Here is an 18,338-nt window from a genome sequence, read left to right as displayed (position 1 = left end):
AAATCCTTTGTCTATTCTAGCTTATTTAATCTTCATAACAACTTTATGAAGTGCTATTATTATCCCCTTTTTGATGAAGAAATTGTTCTTGCTCCTAGCCTTAGAAACCCCCCATTTTTAAGAATTTAAATGCCCCTCTACTTCCTATGAAACTATGAAACGGACTTTCTTGCTTTCCTGGGTGATCTTTCTATATGACTTGATGCAGGTAATCCTCTGCCCCAGGGCATTTTGACTTAATTGTTTCCTAGACTGCTTTAGCTGACAGTGAGCTGCTTTTACCTGCGGGGCAAGTTCTGGGCCGGCAAGTCAGAGATGAGTTTCTTGGTTTATTTTTTCAGGCTGCCACCCAATAGATTGGCACTGACACAGGCACCACAGTATGCACAGAGGGATCATTGTGCTCCCCCTGGAACAGAGCCAGGGATGCACAATGGGAACGTGGGGCTCGCTCTACACCATGCCAGGAAGGGGTGGGGGAGAGACCAGCAAGGGCTCCGCAAACTCCTACCATTTTTCAAAGATGCATTTTCTAGATTTGAAACTCACCCTATCACAACAACCCTTTAACTATTTTCCAGACATCTGAGAAAGAAGTGGAGCCCCATGAGGCTCAAGGAGATGAGGCCAGGGAGAGATGCTTGAAGGCCCACAGCTGAGCTCAAGGAGAAAAAAGAGCAAGACTGGCAGACCCACTCTCTTGCCTTGGTACCTGGCAGGACTCCAGGATCTGCTAACAACCAACTTCTGGTAAGAAAGCATCTCTGATGCTTTAATTTGGACACTTTTGCAGCCTCAGAACTGTGAACTTTTACCCTTAATAGATTTCCTTTATAAAAGCCAACCCATTTCTCGTATTTTTGCATTGGCAGCCTTTAATAAACTAATACAGAGGTTACATTTAAGCCCAATGATTAAGACAGAGAAAATATATGAAAAATATCTTGTACAATACAAAAATCAAATAAATATGGATGTGGATATGAATGGAAGATTAAAGGGGCAAAGAAGGTATGAGACTTACAAACGCTAAATGGCAAAATGGTGGAAGAAAGTCCTGCATTTTAAGTAGTGAATTTAAATGCAAATGAATTAAACTCTACAGTTAAAAGGCAGAGTTTGTCAGACTGGGGAAAAACACATGACCTTATATGCTGTTTATAAGACACTCACCTTAAATTCAAAGATACAAGTAGGTTTTAAATGAAAGGCTGGAAAAATATATACCCTGCAAATAGTAATCAAAGGAGAATTCTGGGGGTAGCTATACTAATGTCAGAAAAAATAGACTTTAAGTCAAAAGCTATTACAAGGGACAAAGAAAGTCACTATATATGATAAAGAGGTCAATTCAACAAAAGGTATAGTGGTTATAAATATATATATGCAGCTAATGGCATAGTCCTAAAATATATGAAGCAAATTTTGACAGATTTGAAGGGAGAAATAAGATGTTCTGCATTAATAGTAGGAGACTTCAATACACCCCTTCTGATAATGCATAGAACATTTAGGTAGAATATCGATGAGGAAACAGGAGATTTGAATGATATTCTAAATCATCTTGTCCTAATAGACATATATAGAACAATTCGTCCAACAGTAACAAAAGACACATTCTTCTCTAGTGCACATGGATCATTCTCTAGGATAGACCATATGTTAGGTCACAAAACAAGTCTCAATAAATTTAAAAATATTGAAATCTTACAATGTATCTACTCAGACCACAACAGAATGAAGCTAGAAATCAGTTACAGAGGGAGAAATGGGAAATTCATAAATATATGGAAATTGAACAATGCACTCAAACAATGAATACATCAAAGAAGAAATCACAGGGGAAGTTAGCAAATATCTGAGATTAATGAAATAGGAAACCTAATATTCAAAACCTGTGGAATGCAGCAAAGGCAATACTGAGAAGGAAATATATTGCTCTAAACGCTTACATTAAAATTTTTTTTAAAATCTCAAATCATTTTTTATTCTCTTAGTTGGAGGATCTAAGAAGAAGGAAATAACAATGATTTGAGTAGAGATAAATGAAATAGAGAATAAAAAAAACAACAGAGGATCAATTAAATCAAAAGTTGTTTCTTTAAAAAGATCCATAAAATTGACAAATCTTTGGGTAGCCTGGAAGAAAAAAAGAAAGAGGACATAAATGACTAAAATAAAAAATGAAAGGGAGAACTATTACTGACCGTATAGAAATAAAAAGGGATTATTAAAGGATACTATGAGCAGCTGTATGCCAAAAAATTGAGTATCCTAGATGAGATGGACAAATCCCTATAACACACAAACTACCTAAACTGACTCAAGTAGGACTAGAAGATCTTAATATACCAAAAAGAAATAAAAACATTGAATCAGTAATCAAAACCTCCCAACAAAGAAAAGCCCAGGGCCAGATGACTTCACTGGTGAATTTTACCATACAGTCCAAGAAGAATTAACACCAATCCTTCTCAAACTCTGCCAAAAAAATTGAAGAAGAAGGACATCTCCTAGCTCACTCAATGAGGCCAACATCACCCAAATACCAAAACCAGCTAAAGGTAACACAAGACAAGAAAATTTCAGGCCAATATCCTTAAGAATATATTAATAGAATCCTCAACAATATACTATTTGAATCAAACAGCAAATTAAAAGAGCTATACACCAAGATTAGTGGTGTGTTAATATGTCCTGGTATGCAAAGGTGGTTCAGTGAGAATGGAAAAAAGTTTGGTGATTCTGAGGAAAGTGAAGTAGAACATTTCCATATGACCCAGCAATTGCATTTCTAGGTATATACAGAAAGAATTGAAAGCAGGGACTCAAACAGATATTTGTACACTGATATCCATAGAGGTATTATCCACAATTGCCAAACTGTGGAAACAACCCACATGTCCATCAACAGAAGACTAGATAAACAAAATATGGTATATACATACAGAGGAATATTATTCAGCCATAAAAAGGAATGAAGTTCTGATACATAGAGCTACATGGGTGAACCTTGGAGACAGCATATTGAGTGAAATAAGCCAGAACAAATAGACAAATATTGTATGATCTCACAGATATTAAATAATTAGAATAAGCAAATTCATAGAGTCAAAAACTGAATGCAGGTTATCAGGGACTGAGGTGAGAGTAAAGTAGATTTTCTTTTTGGTGTGCTGGAAGTTTTGGTGATGAATGTTGGTGATGACAGAATAACATTGTTAATGTAATTAAAATCATTGAATTATATATTTGAATGTGATGAAAGCAGAAATTTTAGGGTATATGTTATTAGAACAAAAATTAAGAATAAAACATAAGAATGTACAATACAGGGGAAACGGACTTGGCCCAGTGGTTAGGGCGTCCGTTTACCACATGGGAGGTCTGCGGTTCAAACCTCGGGCCTCCTTGACCCATGTGGAGCTGGCCCAGGCGCAGTGCTGATGCGCACAAGCAGTGCCCTGCCACGCAGGGGTGTCCCCCGTGTAGGGGAGCCCCACGCACAAGGAGTGCGCCCCATAAGGAGAGCCACCCAGCGCGAAAGAAAGTGCAGCCTGCCCAGGAATGGCGCCGCCCACACTTCCCGTGCCGCTGACGACAACAGAAGCGGACAAAGAAACAAGACGCAGCAAATAGACACAGAGAACAGACAACCGGGGGGGAGGGGGAGGAATTAAAATAAATAAATCTTTAAAAAAAAAAAGCACATTAAAAGATGTTCAGGATCAGTAGCTATTAGGAAAATGCAAATCAAAACCACAACGAGACACCATCTTACACTAATTAGACCGGTGTCTATCAAAAAAAGAGAAGACTACAAGTGTTGGAAAGATGTGGAGGAAAGGGAACACTTATCCACTGCTGGTGGGAATATAAATGGTGCAGCCACTGTGGAGGACAGTTTGGTTGTTCCTCAGGAAGCTAACTATAGAACTGCCATATGATCCAGGAATACCACTGCTGGGTATATACCCAGATAAATTAAAAGTTAAGACATGAACAGATATATGCACAACAATGTTCAAGGCAGCATTATTCACTATTGCCAAAAGTTGGAAGCAACCCAAATGTCCATCAACAGAGGAAAGGATAAGCAAACTGTGATATATACATACAATCTAATTTTATTTAGCTGTAAAAAGTAGTGCAGTATTAACGCATGGAATAACATGGATGAATCATTAAGCAGACTCACAGAGCTAGAGTCTGGAAGATAGGTTTACAAGAGACAGAAAGGGATTAGAGAGTGGTGAGCTGATGCCCATATGGGCAAAATCTATGATAACGAGGAAGGATGTGGGCAGTAGATGGGCATGATAGTGGTGCAGTGATGTGATTGGATTCATCAGTGCTGGTCTGTGAGGGGGTGTATGGTAGAAGGGTTGGGTTGGTCTATCCGTGGAACTGAGTAGAAGGTCAGGGGAGGAAGCAGGTGAACTCTGGGGATTTGAAAATCTGTAGTTAAAACTACAATGTTGGGAATTTTCTTTGGGCAAATATGGCATGGGAGTGTTACTGCTGTAAGATGTCAGGTATGGGAGAATATACAGAATAGGGCACACGTGGGGCAGGTTTCTATGGAATATATAAGTATTTATCTTGTCATAGTGTGTTATATCAGTGGGTGGAGAGCCACATAACAAGAAAATATTCAACTCCCATTGTGGGGAGTCCTGCTATGGCAAGAATCCCTCAAGAACATAGGCAGTGCCTAATAAAAGAAAACTGGCCGATATGTCAAGTCCTCAAAATTATTGCAAGTAACTAAGAATCTTTTTCTTCACAAATTGAAACACAGTGGTTACGATAGGTCCCAAAGGAAGGGAAAGGAAAAATAGAATAGATGGAACATAGGACACTTTTAGAGCATTAGAATTGTTCTGCATGAAGTTACAATAATGGATACAGGCCATTTTAGATTTCATCAAGACCTACAAAAGTGTACAGTGCAAAATATAAAACATAATGTAAACCATTGAGTAACCATGGTTAGTAGCAATGCTTCAATATCTGGAAATCAATTGTAACAAATGTACCATCCACATGTAAAATGTTATTAATAAGGGAGTGTGGAAAATGGGGAAAGCAATTGGGTATTTGGGAATCCCCTATATTCTCTATGTGACTTTTCTGTAAACTAAAACTTCTTTGAAGAAAAAAATGAAGGAAAAAAAGACACTGGGGAATATACAGAAGAAAGTGTCACTGCACATACAAGAAAACAGATCTTGCAGTGATGAAAGATACAATGTTCTTTAAAAATTTATTATTTCAAATTTTAAAAAGAACTAAATTTAAAATTTTTTGTTATTTCAAAAACTGGTACCCCTGGTGGGGGGTATTGGTGATGAGGGATTCCACAGTAACTGGGGTATGCCTCTAAGTCATATGAATATGTTCAAGTGTTCATGGGGAGTTGTCTCAGTGGGTGGAGACCCACACAATAACTTCCGTAATATTGAATTCACATCCTGGGAAGTCCTCTTACATTCTCTAACAGGATGGCAAAAATCCCCTGAGTACAAGGGGAGTGCCTAGAGAAGGAAGACAGTCTATCATGGCAGGCCATTGATATTGATGATTGTGCTTATGAACCTTTTCTTATGAAATGGAAAACTTAGCCTGGTATTATATATTGCCTAAGAGTTAACTCCTGAAAGCCTCCTTGTTGCTCAAATGTGGTCCCTATTTAAGCCAAACTCAGCACATAAAATTCACTATCTTCCCCCCAATGTGGGACATGATTCCCAGGGTTGAGCCTCCCTGGCACTGAGGGACTATTATCAAGTGACCACCAGGAATGCATCTGTAAAAAGGCCTTGACAAAAAAAAAGGGAAATGGTAAATACGAATGAGTACTTATGGCTAAGGGATTTCAAAGTGAGTTGGGGGGTCATTCCCAAGGTTACACTTAGGCAAGACTCAGGAGGATCTCATTGACTGCCACAGTAAACAGATCCTCAAGCAGGGGTGCTCCTGAGAGCTCTAGCTACATCTAGACACTATAGGCAAGGCAGCAGTCTCAGGAATTCAGCACTCTAAGGCCTTACCTTAGAATATGTTCCCCAATGTAATGGAGATAGACTCATTTATAATTTCCCTATACATGGTTCTTCTGCCCCTTTTATTTGAACCTATAATTAGCAGTATACTCATTAAATATATGTCCCAGAGACTTAAATCTTCATTCTGTCCATGTGCCAGTTGAGCCCTGAATCTCAGCAGAGTTGCAACACCTATTCTCCAGTTCATTGGACTCACCCAGGACAACTAATAAGGAGATAATGATGAACAATGCCCATCCCAAGTAACAGAGACTATCTACAACTGCAAGCAAGACAGTTCCATCCATCTGTCCCATGGGATCTAACTCCCCTTCTCAATTAGAAACAGAGAGGGCATCACAATCCCCAAATTCTCAAGACTGGAGAATGAGCAATGGACTAAAGTAGACTTACTATTTTTTTATTATAAACTTTTTATTCTAACAATGTTAGAACTTTTATCATTGATATAAAGGCAGTGGCCACCAGAGATTCTGAGGGGAGTGAGAAGGAAGATTGGATATAATATGGGGGCATTTTCAGGACATTATAATGGACATAGGCCATTATATATTTTGTCATAAGCTACAAAATTGCATTGGATAGAGTGTAAACTATAGTCCACAGTTAGTAACAATGCTTCAATATGTGTTCATCAGGTATCCAATGTATGACACTAATGAAGGATGTTGCTAATAAGGGAAACAATGGAAGTGGGAGGAGTGGGGCATATGTGAATACCCTACACAACACACACACACACACACACACACACACACATATTCAAAAGCAAGTACTAAGCAGAATTTTGAAAAATTATTTAGAAAAGACTTTACAGAGATGTGGATTTACATTACCTGGAGATATTTAAAAAATGTTCAGGGTAATTCATATTATTGCACTTACTCTTTAGTGATATATAAAGCATTTTACTTTACATAAATAAAGAATAATGTACAATACCATACAACAAGTATGGTGTCAATCAATTCAACCATAAAATTAAATGAGATATGAATGGTAAGATGAAATGGAAACCCAGCTTACTTCAACCTTCATGGCACATTCTTTCAATTACAATTAACATGTTATAGTACATATTTACCTTTATAGCTTATTGTGAATGACTGACAAGTTAAAAATCCAATCCAATGCAAGTTTTAGCAGGACAATACCAATAGGATTCACTTCAGGGAGTGTAAGAATCCTTGATCACTATAGTCAAATAAATAGAGTGAATTTGAAGACAATCATAGGATCAAAAACAGTATAGCTTTTACTTCTTCCCTTAAATTCCAGCTGTCAGAGAATCCTTCTGGCAAGATCTAGTAGAAATGACTGATGACTTTAACATAATGTAGTAAGCAAAAGGTCTACCCTGTCCTCTTCATATATGAGAATTAGAGACTCTCAGAGGAGACCATTTTGTTTCTCCGTATTGCCTAGAAATTCCTGTCCACATATCATTGTGCATTTCTTAATATAAGAATGGAGGCAAAAAAGTTTTCAGTGTTGACTTCAAATAGTCTCTTCTCATTTAGGCGGGAAAACACAAGCCAAAAAACAGACCCCAGAGACTAAAAAAAAAAAAAAAAAAGTAGCATGCATCTTGTATTGACTTATTATAGTATCCTACCATAATCATAGTGAAAAATAGAAGCTAAATTAATCAAGTCTTTCTAACTAACTCCTGTACTTCATTCTCCTTTGTATACCCTGTTATGAGAAGCCTGATCTCAGGCAAGCCAGACACTTCACTTCTATCTGAGGGGCCTCTTTGGATTGAGTGGGATTGGTCATTTGCAAAATGGTATTATATAAAGAATGACAGTTCAAGTGCCTTCATGGTCCAGGGGTAGAATGATGTAATCTAAAGCTTCTTTAAGAATAAAAAATTAACAAAAATAAATAAATAAAAAGAAATGGGTTAATATCTTACGTTTGCAATATATAAAGCATACATTTTCAAAGGCTTAAGTCTGCTGAATCATTACTCCTCTAAAGCATTTTTTCATTAGTAAGTTTTGAACATGAAGTGAAGAGGGTTTTGAAACATGAATTAGGAAAACAGAAATAGCATTGAATGAGTACAAATTATGGGCCAAATTACTGCTAGACATTTTACATATGTCACCTCATTTTATAAACCTATGGTGCCGTGATTAAGCATGAAAGAAGTCTCCCCCAAAATAACACTTTGAAATAGTCCTTTATTTAGTTTTCTAGAGTTTTTATGCTTTGGGACAATATGTTATTGTAAAATTCTTGATGATTGAAGGAAGTGTTTTTTTGTTTTGTTTTGTTTTGTTTTGTTTTGCAAATAAGAGAAAGGTTATTGTGAAAAAGAAGGAAAGGTCTTCCTTCATGATGCTAAGAAAGAGTGTATATAGAAGTAGAAGACCTGGAAATTGAGTCCTTGGAACTTACCATTTAACACATATCATGTGGAGTGTTCATGTACTTTCAGGGAGATACATATCCCAATTTGAAGGAATGACTTTGCCTACCACGAAATCTCATGAGGAGGAATAGAAAGGAAGGAAGTAAAACTAATATAGACCAATAAATGGGATAAGGACATGTCATTCATATAGTTGGAACAGCTAATATATTTTTAACTCTTCTTTATGGGTTACAAAGTACATCCTTACAAATTATCTTGTGGGGGTCCGTACAACAGTGCTATGAAAATGTTTAGAAATTATAATTTCTTTAAGAAGAAGAAATTAGGACTCAGAGTTTACTTGCTGAAGTTCACACAAATATGAAGTAACAGAGTTGGGACATAAACCCAGTCTTCTGTGTCTAAAGACTGTGTACTAGATAACAGTTTCTGTCTGCACTATAGAGAGCTGGGGACCATTGTAAGTATTTACATTCTTTTGTAAAGATTGATTTTTTAAAACTTTCATAAATAGTACTCAAGTGTTTTAGTAAAGGAACTTGTGGAATATACAGATTTATTTTCTTATTCTTGTTCTCTTTGAATCATTAAGCTAAAAATTATACAGCTGTTTAGTTTTTAAATAATATTTATGGAGCATAGCAGAATTTACATAATGCTTGCAATTGATAATGACCACATCAATTTCAATGGCCATAATTATTCAGTGTTTTAGCCTGGGATCTGAAGCATTAATGGAGTAACAATCAGTTTATGACATTTAACTGAGTACTAATATTTTCAATTAATTAGACGTTAAAATAAATATATTATGTTCTATAATATTTTTTCTTATGATTCTCTTATTTTATGGGTTTTTCTCCCATTATAAAGAATGAGGTTTTTTGTCTTTTGCTAATTATGGTCTCAGGTAATTGTCTCTAGAGGATACAATCACAGAAAATTTTGAGATAAAAAATCTGCATGCTAAATATTAAAACATTTTACATAACACAATCCATTTTATGAAAGAGAAGCTTTAAGACATGTTTTTGGAATTTAATGACTTGGAGAGCCTCCAAGATACATATCCTACATCCCATGAGAACCCTTCTGGGGCTGTGAATATCTGAATACATTCCATCACAGCTCACTGACAAAGAAGTCAAGACTTGACTCCTCCCCATGAAAATGAATGGTCACATCATGATAGGCAAAGTAGGGAATGTTGTTCATAATACAGCATATATGTTTTAAGAAGGTATAATATATAATATACATATAATATATAAAAAGTATAAGTTCATTCCCAAAGAGATGGTTCAATCAGAAGCTTAGGAAGTGATTAATTACTAGGAAAACAGAATTCCTTCATCTTAAAAAATCATTTTCATAAGCTTGGAATGAATGAAAGAATGGGTTTTTAAAATGATGATTCAAAGTTTAGAATTGGTAAACAACTGCAGGAAATGAATGAAATAGAAGACAAAAGAGAAGGGTTTCTAAAACTGTGGCCCAAGAATATGTCAGAAAAGTTTTTTTAAAGGACTATACAGTTTTTTTTTCCCATTTGTTAATTTTTAAAATATCTAATGGCCTAGTTCTGAGATTTTGTCTTTTCTACTCCATACTTTGTTGGTATTAAAATATCCTATTTTAAAAATATGATAATGTAAGTAAATGCTAGTAGGTTTTCTTTTTAAATGCTTTTATTGGACCAAAAATTAAAAAGTTGGCTAATTTTATGTGTATCTTACTCTACCATACTTTGACTCTACGTACGTATTTAATACTTTGGCATCTCAACATCTGGGAACCACATGGGATCTGAAGATGGAGAAGACAAGCATATGAGAGCAAGTTCCTTTTGATGTCTCCCAATGCACTTATAATAAAATCTAAATTTATGACATTGCCTTAAGAATTCTCATATGGCCTTCCCCTATCCAGTCTATCCTTATGACCTCATCTCCTTTCATTCCTCCATTTGCTCACTAAACTCCAGCTTCTTTGTTTCTTCAAGAGTGAGACTTGTGCTTGCCTCACAGTCTTCACACACAAACCTTTTGCCTGGAATGCTTTCCTCATAGGTCTTCAAGTGGCTCTCTCCTCACCCTTCAATTCTTGGTTTCCTTGATGACCCTAACTAAAGTTATTCCCTCCTCTCCTCTAGTCATTTTCTAACAATCAACTAGTTTATTTCTTTCTTTGCACTAATTGCTAATCTTCTTATTTACTTGTTTAAAATGTATTTATTGCCTATCTCCTCATGCTAGAATATAGGCTCCAAGACTGCAGAATTCTTGTCCTTGCTTTCTGCTGTATCTCTCTTTTCAAGAGTGGTGCCTGGCAATAAATTGTTATTGGGTGCCATTTATTGGAAGGAAGGAAGGAAAGAAGGGAGGGAGGGAGGGTAGAAAGGAATAAAGTATATTGCAGCAAGATGAAAGGAAAGAGGGAGACAAAAAAAGAGAGAGACATACCACTTGACTTTGGCCATAGTATGAATTTAGTAATATTATGCTTGTGTTCTTACTTGGTAATTGTCTGTAACTTCCCTCAGAGGTGAAACTTTCGCCAAAGTGAAACTTTGTGAAAGCAAGGATCTTGTCTAATTTTTCATTACTGTATCTCCAATATCTAAAACAAGGCCTGGCACAAAGCACTCAATAATTTTTTTTGTTAAATGAATGAATAAATATATTCCATTTAGAAATCCTGTGAAATATGATTAGGAGAAAATACTTCAGATGACAAGAATTGATTTTCTAGCATTTGGATTTGAAAATACATGAAGAAAATCATATATAATGTTAAATCAGTCCCACAAAACATTTCCATGAAAATATTTAAAATAAATAATTTTATAAAAAAGGCTCAGATTGCCTTTTTTGCCCAAAACGGAAGTAATAAAGAAAATAAAATGCTTATTGGCACTTACCATAGGCCAGGCACCATGCTCAGTATTTTCACATGTCATCTTACTGGGTCCTCATAACAACAAAATCTTTTCTGTTACGTAGCTATAATGGGGTGTCTTGGCTGGAAAGATACGCTTAGGAAGTAGAATTGGGAAGACTCTTATCATGTCCAGGAAGGATCCAGAACACAGAGAGGCTCCTGGCTCATGGAATTAGTTGGCATACTGTATCCCTGCCCATACCCCATTGTGTCCATTCACATCCACAGGTCTACAGGAGCTGAGGAGTGTTCTGGGCAAAAGGTTTAAATCTGCCAGTCAATGATTTCAAGTGTATATAGATATGTTTGACAGATTCAAGTGACCCAACAGTTGTCAGCATTTAAAAAGCAAAATGGAGCCTCTGAAAGTGGAGTTGCTATAAGGAAAGAAATGGAAGAAATTGTAGCATTGATGTGGAGAAAGTGGTCATGGTAGCTGATGATGGTAGGGAGAGGGAAAAAGAGATATGATATGGGGGCATTTTCAGGATTTGGAATTGCCCTGGGTGGTGCTGCAGGAACAGATGCTGGACAATGTGTGTCCTGCCATGGCCCACTGGGTAGACTGGGCGAGGGTGTAGACTACAATGTAGACCACTGTCCATATGGTGCAGCAGTGCTCCAAAATGTGTTCACCAGGTGCAGTGAATGTGCCACGATGATGGAAGATGTTGTTGATGTGGGAGGAGTGGGGTGAGGGGAGTAGAGGGTATAAGGGGATCTCATATTTTTTGAATGTAACATTTAAAAGAAAATAAAGAAGAAAAAATAAATTATAAAAAGGTACAGTAAAAAAAAAAAAGCTTTACATAGCAATATGGTCTTTGCTTCAGAAGGTATACTGCATTTTGGATATCAGTGTGGTGCCTGATAATGGGATTTGTTCTCACTCAACTACTCTGTTGGCTTGTTTGTTAGGGTTTCAGTTGCAGATCATAGAAACTTCTTTAAGCAGAAAGTTATTTAATACAGATGCTTAGAAAAATGTTGGAATGGCCAGAGGAAGTAGTATTAGGCTGAAGTTCCAGGAATGACGTCCTGAACAACACTCTAGAACTGCCTGGTCAAGGGTCTCATTGTCACACATAGTCAGGTAGTGAAGGATTTGATAAGTTGTTGGAAGAAGCACAACCCCACCTCATCCACAAGCCAGAAGGTGCCACCATCACCAGCTCCACTCCACCTCAGCCAGTATCTACAACAGCAAAATGTATGCCACATTCCCTGACCCTTGATACCATAAGGCAAGGGACATGACATTGTATCACCACTGCAGAAAATTCTAATGCTTCCTTGTCCAAGCTGCCCAGCCCAAAATGACAAAAGCCGCAGGCGTGTAAGTGCTACCTCACTCTTTTCTTCTAAATCTCATGTGCATGTTTATCTGCTTGGAAGAAGCTAGGTAGAAAGGGTCTGAAAATGCTGTTTTTAAATGTCTAGCCTCTAGTGTGTAGTGAAAAGATCTACAGCATATGCTAAAGAATAAATGTGCATTGAAATATATGTCTCTAGATGCTGAAACACCTTATAGCTCAGGCAGTTTTACTGTGAGATGATTAGAATGAACAATTCCTTAAGGACTCACATAAACTTGTGGGAATCTCCTCAACTTAAGCACACAAGGGGAACTCTCTTATTTTGCAAAAATGACAACAGAGGTCCTGGTATAGAGGTGCCAAAGTGGCATTTCAGGTCCACTGGATCCAGGTGTTGTAGGTCTCTGGTTCCACTAACACCTGAATAGTAGAAATAAAGTGAGGACAATTGGAATAACAAGTACCAACTACTGGGCTTGAAGCTGGGACCTAAATTATGGCTGACTCAAAAGAACAAATAGATGAATGGGACTTCCTCAAAATTAAAGCCTTTTGCACCCCAAAGGAGTTTGTCAAGAAAGTAAAAAGGAAGCCTACACAATGGGAGAAAATATTTGGCAACCATATATCCGATAAGAGACTTATAACTTGCATATATAAAGAACTCCTATATCTTGAAAATAAAAAGATAAACAACCCACTTAAAAATGGGAAAAAGATTTAAACAGACTCTTCTCCAAAGAAGAAATACAAATGGCTAAAAAGCACAATGAAAAATGCTCTAAATCTTTAGCTATCAGGGAAATGCAAATCAAAACTACAATGAGATACCATCTTACTCCCATAAGATTGGCAGCTATGAAAAAAACAGAAGACTACAAATGCTGGAGAGGATGTGAAGAAATGGGAACACTCATCCACTGCTGGTGGGAATGCAGAAGGATCCAACCATTCTGGAGGACAGTTTGGCGGTTCCTCAAAAAACTAACCATAGATTTGCCATATGACCCAGCAATTTCACTGCTGGGTATATACCCAGCAGAACTGAAAACAAAGACACAAAACGATATATGCACACCAATGTTCATAGCAGCATTATTCACTATCGCCAAAAGTTGGAATCAACCCAAATGCCCATCAACAGATGAGTGGATCAATAAAATGTGGTATATACATACAATGGACTACTACTCGGCTTTAAGAACAAATACACTACAAAACACGTGATAACATGGATGAATCTTGAGAACCTTATGTTGAGTGAAGCAACCCAGGCATTGAAGGACAAATACCACATGACCTCAATGATATGAAATAAGCAAGCTGCCTCAGAGAGCTAGAGACTGGAAGATAGGCTTACAGGAAATCGGAGGGTAGAGGAAGGATGTAAGCTGACATCTACATGGGTGAAATCTATGATAAGCTGGAGGTAAGTATGTGTACAAGGAAGGGATAAAATAGGGGCATAGGGTTACCTTTGGTGGGGCTTTGTGGGCTTGAGGGGGGCTAGGGATGGGTGGATGGGTAATATTGCCCAAGAAATTGGGAGGAGGGAGGGGCAACATACGAACATAGGAGATTGTCAGGTGTTGGTTGAAAGTATAATGCTGAGGAAACCTTTTCAAAATATAATTAGGAAAGTTACCTGTTTAAGATACTTAAAGGGGATAATCTGAGGTAGGACAGACTCCTAGAGAATATCTGAATGCTCATTTTGCCAGAGTGGGTTATACCATTGGGTAGAGACCCATATAATGAGAGTGAAGGTAGACCCACATCATGGGGAGGACTAATGCCATCAAATAGAGGGAACTGTATCTCTCAAGAGAAATGGTGGCTCCCAGGGCATTAGGGCAGTTGAGCAAGTCAAGCCCTCAACACTGTTGCAAGTATCTCTGAACATGGCTCCTCAAGAAATGAAGATTGACTGTCACTGTGGGCCCCAAGGGGAGGGGGAAATAGATATTGAATAGATGGAACCAGCGTAACAAAGAGGGCAAAAGAAGTGTTTCACAAGGGTACACAAGGATGGATATAAAACATGTAATATTACATCAAAAACATATAGGGGATGACAGACTAATAAAGTAAACCATAATGTAAAACATAGGATAACTAAAAATTTAGAAAACTGTATAGCCTAAAGTATAAACCACAGTGTAAACACAAATGTTACCTTGTTTGAAAGCTATTGTCTCAATATCTGTACATCAGTTTCAGTAAATATGATATGAATAAGTTAAAAGATTATCGCTGTGAAAGGGAAAAGGTTTTATATTGGATATGTGGGAGTACTGTATATTGTATATATGAATTACTGTGATCTATGGCTCTTGTGAAGAGAAGCTCAATAATTAGGAAAAAAGAAAAGAAAACGATACGATGTAGAATTTTTCCAAATCAATATGTATTCTATATCTAACCTTTAAACTCATCTCTATATTCCATTTTACTATTAAGGGAACCTGGCATTATATTGGGCTTCACTTTTCAGGAAGTTTTGGATCACAGAGTGGTTCAACAATGGCAGCAGAGGAATACCGGTATGGGATGTTATTGACAGGGGACATATGGTTGACAGGAAGTTATACAGGGCATGTGTCCAGGGTGCATGGAAATGTTTGGATATACTCATAGTGGAAACAATTAAAAACAACAGCTGGGGGGGGGGGGTACTGGGTTCCTGGCTAGGGGGGGGGGCCCTGTCACCCTGTCATGGTCCCTAGGGGAGCAGTGGCAGTCCCCCGGGTGCAACAGCAAGGACCAGGAAGGAATGAGGGTCCAACAGTGAGCCCCTGACACTAATGACTATGCTTGTGAGCCTATACACCTGAAATAAGAACAAGGCCTAGAGCAGCACTGTGCCTAAGAGTTCCCTCCTGACAGCCTCCGTGTTACTCAAATGTGGCCAGTCTCGAAGCCAAACTCAACATGTAAATGCACTGCCTTCCCCCCAGCGTGGGACATGACACCTGGGGATGAGCCTCCCTGGCACCGAGGGATCACTACCAAGTACCAGCTGATGACATAACTAGAAAATGACCTTGAATTAAAGGTTCAACGTGGACCAGCAGAATATCCCTGTCTACATATAATAACAGGAGTTAAAAATGCTGTTTGACCTAAAGTAAGGGGGAAATGGAAAGGACAAATGAGTTTATATGGCTATGAGTCTCTAAAAAAGAGTCTGGAGGTTGTCAGAAGGATTGCCCTTATGCACACCTGAGCAGAGTCTCAGAGACAGATAAACTAGATACAACCCCAGGTGTTGGTTCTTTTGAGGCTTAAGAAACCCACAGGTTTTATGGTCATGGCGGATGGAGTTCACTGCCATGTCAGTTGGCCCTTTTTGGAGTTGGTGTTTCTGCATGATGGAGCTGGACTCAGATGTGATCTCTTTTCACAAGCCTTTCCTGCTACTTTACTGGAATTGTAGTTGGTGCTGGGGTTTAAGATACATCTAGGGGATCTGAATCTCTGGACTGACAATATGATAGCCAGGCCCTGAGCCTCAACAGACTTCAGCTCCTACACTCTGATTTATTGGACTTACCCCACTCAGCTAACATGGAGTTGAAGAATGTCAACCACCACACCGTGGAGCCTAGAGTGCCTACAACTGAAAGCAGGAGGATTGCATCCAGTATCCATGTGGAATCTAAGCCCCCTCTTGACATAGATGTGGAATGGACACAACCAAGCCAAGGTCCATAGGAAGGAGGAATACAGCAGGGATCAGAGTGGACTTAATGATATTCTATTCATGAGCTATTGTGGTTAATAATCGAGAAAATGTGGCATTGGTGTGGAAAAAGTGGCCATGATGGCTGATGGGTACGGGGAATGGAAAGAGGAGATGAGACGTGGAGGCATTTTCGGGACTTGGAGTTGTCCTGAGTGGTGCTGCAGGGACAATTACCAGATATTATATGTCCTCCCATGGCCCACTGGATGGAACGTGGGAGAGTGTGGGCTCTGGTGTGGACCATTGGCCATGGGGTGCACTGATGCCCAGAGATGCACTCACCAAATGCAATGGATGTGTCATGATGATGGGGGAGAGTGTTACTGTGGGGGGGAGTGGTGGGGTGGGGGCGGTGGGGGTGAATGGGGACCTCATATTTTTTTAATGTAATATTTTTTTAAAAAATGAATTAAAAAAAAACCTAAAAAAAATAAATAAATTATGGCTGACTCATGAATAGGTATAAGCTCCTGTAGAGTTGCCAACTGGGGACCAGGACTTTTCACCTTAATATCAAAGAGGGTGCCAGAGCCCTCTAGATCCACATATTGATATGTCTCATTTGATTTCACTCGGACCTTTCAGTTATATCATTGAGGAAAATGAAGCTTAGAATAACTAAGTGACTTGCCTAAGTCATATTAGGGTGGTGCTACAGTTAAGCTCTCTCCAAAGTGATGATATTTGTATCATTTAGGACACTTTTGGCTGAAAATAGCAGGAAATCCTGACTTAAGTTCTCTTAAACAACAAAGAAACTTAGTATCTCAAATAATAGGAAGTCTAGAGGTCCCAAGAGCAGGATGGCAGAGCTCCAGCTCTGCTTCTCTGATTCCTGTGGCTCTATCTTGCTCCAGTGTCAGCTTTAGCTTCAAGTTGGAAGCAAGTTGGCTGAAATAGGTCTGCATACCTGATATAAGTGATCAAATATTTTCTTTGATAGTCAATCATATACTCAAACAATTCACAGAAGTCCAAATAAATCCAAGTGCTTCTGACTAACAGTAAGTACTTTTTACATATATGAATGCATTTCTTTAGCAGGAAAATTTGGAAATATGAACACCATAGAAGAATTAATGCAAAAGTATAGATAAAAACAATACAGTTAATTTCCAGGATCACAGTCCAAGGGAAAGGCAGAATTTCTCAGCCAGTGTGCTGGGATATACTGGTATGTTGAAAATGGGTTACACGTGGGAGTTGTATAAAAGTAAGCATAAACATATGCGTGATGGTTATTCTTATGTGTTAACATAGCTGTATTGCTATGGTAGGCAGTAATTTAATGAAACATGAATCTCAGTGTTGCTGTGGAGGTGTTTTGTAGATATGGTTAACATTTATGATCAGCTGATTTTAAGTACAGGAAAATATTGGTGGGTTTCACCTAATCAGTTGAAGACCTCAAAAAGAAAAACAGTTTTCCTGGAGAAGAAATTCTGCCTCAAGTCTGCAACATTAACTCTTGCCTGGGTTCCCAGCTGCATGCCTGTCAATTCCTAAAAATAAACCTTTCTATAGAAATATATATTTCAATAGGATATTGATTTCTGTTTCCTCTGGAGAACGCTAACCAATTGGTGCAATATAATATGAGTGGTCTGATATGAAAAAGATTGGGAGGTGTTAGAGTATAAAACTCCATATAGATCACAAGTCAAAGATTTCATTCTTTCCATATTTTTGGTCTCACTGACCGCCTTGGCTACGTGAACAGTAGCCATCTTGACTAGTCTAGTATCACAGAGTATACAGGTCTTCCTACAACGACCATGATTCTGATCTGCTTGTACCCTTAGGACTTTTTATCTCATTTCTAATGCTCTCTGTCATCATGTCTGTGAAAGATTAGATGATTGTTCATCTAAGATTACATGACTGTT

The 18,338-nt window shown here is 38.0% G+C and overlaps 1 protein-coding gene across 1 annotated transcript in view; it reads left to right on the top strand.

The window, feature by feature from the left end:
- The first annotated feature begins 411 nt into the window (after positions 1 to 411).
- The window catches only part of PDE4B (phosphodiesterase 4B), a 778,920-nt gene continuing 760,993 nt past the window's right edge, over positions 412 to 18,338 (top strand). Inside the window, exon 1 of the mRNA XM_058303419.2 lies at positions 412 to 750. The gene's annotated coding sequence lies outside the window, so the exon portion shown is untranslated. The remainder of the gene's footprint in view (positions 751 to 18,338) is intronic.

Source organism: Dasypus novemcinctus, chromosome 9, assembly GCF_030445035.2.
Source record: "Dasypus novemcinctus isolate mDasNov1 chromosome 9, mDasNov1.1.hap2, whole genome shotgun sequence".
NCBI lineage: Eukaryota > Metazoa > Chordata > Mammalia > Cingulata > Dasypodidae > Dasypus > Dasypus novemcinctus.
This window is presented reverse-complemented; position numbering and strand designations above follow the sequence as displayed.